The following is a 6,000-nucleotide window of genomic DNA, read 5'->3' on the forward strand; positions in this document are numbered from 1 at the left end:
CTATATTTTAACCAATAGACCCAAATTCTCAGCCTTCTAAATGCAGGATGGGAAAACAGCATGTACCGCGCTGCCAAAGAAGAGTTTCTGTTACAAACCTAAAATGCAGCAATATGACCACGCGCGATAGGAAATGCCCTCTGTTCACTTGATGAAGTTTGATAGGGAAGCACTGAAAAAAGTACCATATGACAACTGACAATAAACGAAAAATCTGTGACTGCTGTATTTATTATGTCCATCAGTTGCTAGAAAACAGGCAAAACTTACCAGATATTTAATTCAGTAGACCGATCCCTTCTATAGATGAGTTTACAGTGTTTAAGGCTAACTCAATTAGCTTTATTAGCTTAGCTTGTGGAACTGCACAGGTAATTAGTAAGGGTGGCCACTTCTTTGAAAAGCCCTATCTATACTTTGTGAGTGTACACAAGAATGGGAGGCACTTTTAATATGATTTGCAAGCAAATTAACAGGAGGAAGACAACAATTTCTGAAGAAGCGGTAATATATTGGCTGCAGATTGGTGCAAGTGGTACTTCTATGTAACCATTATCCCAAACTGACTAAAAAAATTCACTTTTTTTGGAAGAGTGGAAGAGAGGGTTCCATTACACAATTAATGGCATTTAAGTTATGTGACTGGAGTACCATGACTGAATTAGTGTAGGGGTGAACAAGGGAATAAAATAATACAGTGGAGACTAAATACAGTATTTTGCTTATTACCTGCATTTTGTGTGGCAATATGTAGGTGAAATTTTGTAAAAGATTTTCATGTATGTTGCAATTGACTTTCCAGTGTATATATTGCCCTCTGAAAAAATGATTTTCCATTTTGCCATGCTTCTTGGTTGTTATGTTTTCTTCCACCTGACAGCTCTTGTAGGTGACTTATTTTGTGAATGGTGCTACTCTTGCCTTTGAGGTTGTAATTTGTCTTGGAAGAATTACTTGGGAAATATGCTTTTATTGTTTGATCTTGAATCAGGATGGGGCTTGTTAGTCACCTCTGAACATGTGGCTAAATCACCTGTGGTATCTTCTATCTCAGGAATTCAAGTTTTACATTGTAACTTTTTTTGTAGAGAGATGATGTTCTTGCACGCACTTCATTGTTTATGAAACGACACATTTCAACAACAGCACTGAGTGTAATTTATTTAGAACAGATAGCGTGTCTAATGCTAGCGTCTGTAAATAGTAACTATGAAGTTAACCAGCATTTGGAAGAATTTGATGAAATATAGACAGCAGTCAAAATCATCTTGCTATAGTGATAGGAGAAAGGTGTATAGGTTTTATACAGAGTGGGTCTTAGCTCATTGAAGTTACCTCCCATATCTCACAATTTTTTTAAAAAAAATCACTATTTTTTTCCCCCATTGTTATTGCTATGTCTTAGAATCACAGTTTTTTTTGTGTGTTTAGAGGAGACACTTGGTCACAAATGACTAGTCAAACTCATGACCTCTCTTTCGTCTTCAGTACCTGCAGGACAGTCACTGTAACACATCAGTTATAGGCCCACAAGAAAAGAAATAAAAATTCAATAAACCTCTGTCACTTACAGTCTGTTTGCTAAATACGGTTATAGAGCCCTAAGATGTTTTAGTTCATCGATGCTTTGCAGTCCTAAGGGTCAAGTACCCTATGTATTTCCTGGAAATATCTATAAGTGCATCCTCAAAGTTTCGGCAGAAGGAAAGAGTTGCCTGTATGGATGAGGTAAAGATGGAAGTTGCTATGGTAAGTCTCTAAGAAGTTGTTGTAGCCTGACGATCTTCTCTGGATGATATCCAACCCTGGGATGCAAATTTTCCTGGCTGCAGTTTACAGCTTTCAGAGTCTAAAATTATGGCAGATACGTAGTGCTTTAAGCTACTTCCTACTCAAATGTCTGATTCCTGAACTTCTGGACCATATCTAAAATTACACCATTGCTTGCTGAAGATTATCATCCATTCTCTATTAAAAGAGTGTTCATTAAAACTATGTGTGTTATCTTTAATCACTTATACTTGCAAATCTTCTACATCTATGCACTGTTTTTCTTTTGCATTGCAAATATATTGAGGAAAAATGATGGGTAGGGATTTGTTCAGCAAAATATCTTGTGTAAATGGCACAGAGTACACAGAGGACAGTTAGGTGGAGTCAAATCCTGAAAGGAGTGCTGGTATCTAGCAGGTAATTAAGATACCATATCCACATTGTAGCCTCTATTTATGACTCTTCTTCTAAAACCAGGGACTTAAGTAGCGCCATGGTGATACTGACTATTGCCAGTTATATCTGTCCTGTTTAAATGGGGATTTAAGTCACAATGTTTTCTTTTGAGCGAACAAATCACACTTGAGAGGGGTCGCACAAAGAAATAAAAGTTCAGGAATTCTGTCATTCAGATCAGGAGCACTATAAAAGAAGGACTGAATTGCAAAGCTGGGCCCAGACTCAATGCAGGTTTCCATAAAACAGCTTTGATCAATTTCTGAAACTCAAATATTTTGTAATCATTATGAGGCCAATTTTTATACGGATTTGAATCCATTAAATTCCTTGGCGTTATTCCTTTTTTCCACTTTTAGTGATACACGTTACATTATTAGCGTCTCTTGGAGAAATGCTCACTTCTGTCTGCCTCCTTCTATTTTATATATGTACAAATATTATCATACATCCAGGAGATGTGTTCTTTTTTTCTAATAGAAATCCTTAATGCATTACAGTGTGACTGAATTCACCTGTTTATTCAAGCAGTGCACAAGTGTCACTTGGCTAATCTAAGTCTCCCCCTTGGCAGATGATTTCTGCCCTCTCAACACTCATACACCTCCCAGAAGGATGAGAGGCAGCTCTTCTCATGGCATCATCTCATTTGTCCTTTCATCAGGGAGCAGTAAGAACACACCTGTGTGAATGGTCGGTCAATAGGCCTCACAGAGGGTGAGGAGTTTAATCTGCATGATGTGCTGTTTCAAGCAGCCCTAGGAGCTGGCATGCTGGGGCTGTTCCTAGCTCCTGCCATTTGGATATGACCACAAAGTAAGCATGCTGGACTGATCTCCAGAAAATAATTTTTAGCTGCAGCTAGTAGCAAAACACTGTCAAAGTTTCAAAGGATTTAGCAATGTTTCTGAAGGAAACATTTAAAGGGCCTTGTTAAATCAAACATTCCCATCTAGCTCTAGAGGCATTCCTCTCCCAGGTCTGCAATGTTTGGTTACACTTCTATTGTTTGATGTAGAGCCTTAGATCTTCAATTAATATGCAATTCAGTGTTCGCTGAGACAATGGCAGGATCTACTCAGCATTCTGGCAGCCTGTGGAACAGATAAACTCTAACCTTTGCCAAATACAAAGGATGATAAAAGCAGAAGTCACTTTTTTTCAGCTGAATTAAAATACGCTGCCAATGTCTTTGTAGTCCTCATCTTTTTTCCTGCTTTATTGTGGTAACCTTCAGTTGGCATTGTATGGCATCTATAAAATACATACTGCAGAATTTAAATTAAATAGAGTTGCAGCAGCAAGCAGAAAATCAGAGACGCTGAAGTTCTTAAATAGTTTTCATCCATTAGATTCAGAGTGTAACATACGTTGATAGATTACTCTAGGCTGTCCCTTCAAATAGGTAAGGAGTCCAATGCCATAACAATTTACCTTACAATACCATTAAGTTCAATGGGGAAGGATTTCACTCAGGTTGTTAAATGGGAGTAGGTTGAGATAGCATCATGGAGATCTTTTCATGTGCCTGTCTCAGGGCTGAGAAGTTGAAAAAGTCAAGCACAAAAACAGTATGAAAATGTGTATTCCTCTTACATTATTTGAAAATGAAGAGAGTTGTTTTCTGCAAAGAAGAAAAAAAAATAAGGTTATTTTTTTATGGGAGTCAGTAGACAGAGGCAGAAAAAACCCCCTCACACCCAAAAGCAAAACCACAGGCCTTAAATACATTGGAGAGTTGTATCTTATGAAATCCGCTGTGTGTGATTTGACAGTTCACGACTATATCTCAGGGGTGAGATATAGTCTTGTGTAAAACAGGACAGCATATTTATAATTACTTTTCTCTCTTTTTACCAGACTTGGGGAAAAAGAAGTTCCCATGACATGCTATTTTAAATCACTCACAAAGTCGCTGCAGTTCCACATTTCTCCTGCTTCGTGCAAGTGTTTTGTCTCCGAAACATTTTCAGAAAGAATAGGTGTGAAAGACCCCCACATGCCTGCTCAAACAGTGCTTATCTTCCTTAGACAAATCAAGTGTTAGGGCTTTGCCAGCCTGACATGTCTATATTGAAACGTATTAGAGCGAGAATCACAGAAACAGCTCCCCGAGAAGATCGAAGAGGGTGATAATCCCGATGAGCTTCAGAAGGCTGACTTTGGAGGCCTGGGGTTGGCACTGGGTGATGGATGGAGTACTTAAAAAGTCTAGGATTAACCACAGTCACTTGAGACGGTGCCTGCAAAGGGTAACACAATGTGTGTTACAGCCTGAGTAAGGAGGTCTGGAGGCTCAGGAGTGAAGAGAGGAAAAACTTCACATGCTCTGCCTCAAACTGAGTGGAGTCTACCTTTGTAGATGGGTCACACTTGGAATGCTGGCGGAAGCAGTGTGCCGCAAGAAACGCCGTGTGAAATGCTCCTCAGGGGAATGGGAGAGGTGATCTCAGGTGGGCACCCACATCACCATGAAATGAAAAAGGGCATAGGTACCATTGATATTTCTTCCTTGGTTTTTTGAAGCCTACTTCAAAAATTATCTGTTTAGTTTTATGTTTGGGTTTTTTTTTTTTTCAAGTAAAAAAATATTTAACTTGTAATTAGTTTCAAGACTATGAAACTAGGGCTATGGCTAAAATAAATGGCTCTTAACTGTTTTCAAAGGAAAAAAATATAGGCAGTTCTGTTACATATATAATATATATATTATATATATATATAGTATATATAATATATATAATTATTATAATATTATTATTATGTAATATATAAAATATATATTCTATATAATATGTATTATATATTATTATATTATAATATATATTTTATATATATGTTATATATATAATATATATAACAGTTCTGTTATTGTCTACATCCTGTTAGGTGACCAGATCAGAAATAATGTTGCATGGAAATCTCTTTAAAGATGTAGGTTATATTAAGCTATTTCACTACAGAGGTATGAAGTCATGTGAATAAACATGTTAAGATTATTTTTAGTCCTAATATGTGTATTAAAATGCTGTTGTACCACTAGTGATCTTACGGAAGTACTGGCAGTAATGGGGGGTGAAGTTCACATCAAGTATCCATGATCAGAGATGCTATCAGTTAAATCACTGACCATTTCATTCTGTTCACCTTTCCTCTATTGATTTGCTGCTTTAATTTCCTACATTTGATTTCTCCAGTGATTTTAAATTAGCTCCTCTACAACTTAAAAAAATGGCTAGATTGTCAAGCTTTTCAGTGAGTTTGCTGACCAGAAGAATCTCTTAAGAGGTTCACAGTAAATCCAGTGGCACAGTACATTTTGTTTAAGTGCTTGTCATTAAAGGTTGGAGTGCACCTTAGAACTTGAAAAGAGTTTGGAAGACTGATTCAAGTGGTAGCATTATTTTACACATGAGTGCATCAAGAAAGAGCATAGAAGGTGATAAGAAAAAATTGCAGCCATGGAAAAACTATCAATTCATGTTTTAATCTCTTTTCAATTAACTTGACTTCTTTTAGTCTCTGTCATTTACACATTGCTAGTAAGTCATACCTTGGGTCCCACTGCTTTGATTAATAGAATGAGGAATTAATTTATAATGGTTGATTTTGCTTATATAATAATTATATTTCTGAAACTGGGAAAAAACCCAAAAGCTGGTTGACTGATATGAACATATTTGACATCCACTGAGTATCGTTTTCCTTTCTCTTGGTTTGCAGTGTCTGAAATTAGTTACCGAGCACTATCTTTTCACCTTCTTCCTTAAG

The sequence above is a fragment of the Cyanistes caeruleus genome, chromosome Z (genome assembly GCF_971803275.1).
Source record: "Cyanistes caeruleus chromosome Z, bCyaCae1.hap1.1, whole genome shotgun sequence".
Taxonomy (NCBI): Eukaryota; Metazoa; Chordata; class Aves; order Passeriformes; family Paridae; genus Cyanistes; species Cyanistes caeruleus.